The sequence below is a fragment of the Pteropus vampyrus genome, unplaced genomic scaffold, assembly GCF_000151845.1.
Source record: "Pteropus vampyrus isolate Shadow unplaced genomic scaffold, Pvam_2.0 Scaffold571, whole genome shotgun sequence".
Taxonomy (NCBI): domain Eukaryota; kingdom Metazoa; phylum Chordata; class Mammalia; order Chiroptera; family Pteropodidae; genus Pteropus; species Pteropus vampyrus.
Genome location: NW_011889352.1, coordinates 37696 through 39112, shown reverse-complemented (window position 1 = coordinate 39112; position 1417 = coordinate 37696). Strand labels below are relative to the sequence as shown.

Here is a 1417-nt window from a genome sequence, read left to right as displayed (position 1 = left end):
GCAAGCCTTAAAAATGCTTTTTTTTAAGCAGGCCCGCCCCCATTGGCTGCTGCCTCTGCATAACAAAATCAAATCCAGAGTCCTGCCAGTGGGAGCCTAGCCTGCAGGTCAGGCCACGTTCAGCGACAGCAGTGGCCTAGGCCCCTATGGCCACTTCCCAGTACTCCCTGCTTGATGCACTTGGGGCCACCCCCAGATGAGGAATGGCTACCCCACCTAAGATTAGCTGCTTGTCTCCTGCTATCAGCTCTGAGGCAACCTGCATCAAGGAGATTTTCACCAAAGGGAAAGAATATCACTATGGGGAAGTCAACATTTGTGAATATCGTTAAAGAAATCTGCAAGGATTGGTAAGTGGTTCCTGAACCTGTCGCCAGATGGTGCAGTGTTCACAAAATTCAAGATGAATTTTAGGAACTGATAACATCTCAGAAAAGTGGTGGGAATGTTCTTTAGATGATGTACAAGAAACCTGAATGATGGTCTTTACCTTTCTAGTTATATGCCTTCCTCAGTCAAACAGGAGCTCAGCTTGCCTCTCAATGACAAGCTCAAAGATGTGGAGAGAACGATCTGTGTGTAGTGACAGGTATATTTTTGCATCTGATTTGCATGAATCTGACCACATGAATGAAACAGAGTGGACAATTTATCAAGACTGGCATGACTGGATGAAATCCAGTTTGGCCAAAGCCTTTAACTGGATGGAATCATTTATCTTTGAGCCACTCCAGAGAACTGCTTGAGTAGGACATATTTACTGGGAAAAAATGAGGAACAAGGCATTCTTGAATATTTAGAGAAGCTTCACTATAAGCAAGAAAGTCGGCTCCTGCATATAACACAGAAAACCAACTTTGGGTATCTATAAGGAGTGCCTGTCTTAACACTGGATGCTAATAAAGACTTTAAAGACAAACATGACAGTCTGGATGAAAGAGTCAAAGAATTTTTGAGTACTTTATGATCTTGCTGAAAGCCACAAGCAGTGAAATGATTCCAGATACTTCAGCTTTGTGTATCTTTATAGCTCCATATTCAAATAAATCTCTTTAGAAAACCCAAGTTTTTAACCATTTTGTTCTGAGAAAAAAAAAAAAGTTTGGTGAATCCTGAAAAAAAGTGCTTAATAACTTCAACTTTTGTACCCAAAGTACCTTAAAATAAGTCCAGCTACCCTGCTAGAGGACTATATGGAAAGAGAGTACATGTAACTACATGGAGAGAGAAAGGACATCCCAGCATCCCAGGTGAATCGAGACTTCTAGATGTCCCCATCAAGATGCCTGACCCAGAAAATTTCCAGATGATTTTAGCTCCAGGTGATATCACATGAAACTACAGAACTACCTAACTGAGCTCAATCCACAGAATAACAAGAAAGAACAAAATGGTTGTTTCAAACCACTAAACATTG

At 41.3% G+C, this 1417-nt stretch overlaps 1 pseudogene; it reads left to right on the top strand.

The window, feature by feature from the left end:
- The first annotated feature begins 203 nt into the window (after nucleotides 1–203).
- On the top strand, nucleotides 204–967 carry LOC105308389 (annotated as a pseudogene).
- Nucleotides 968–1417: the final 450 nt, after the last annotated feature.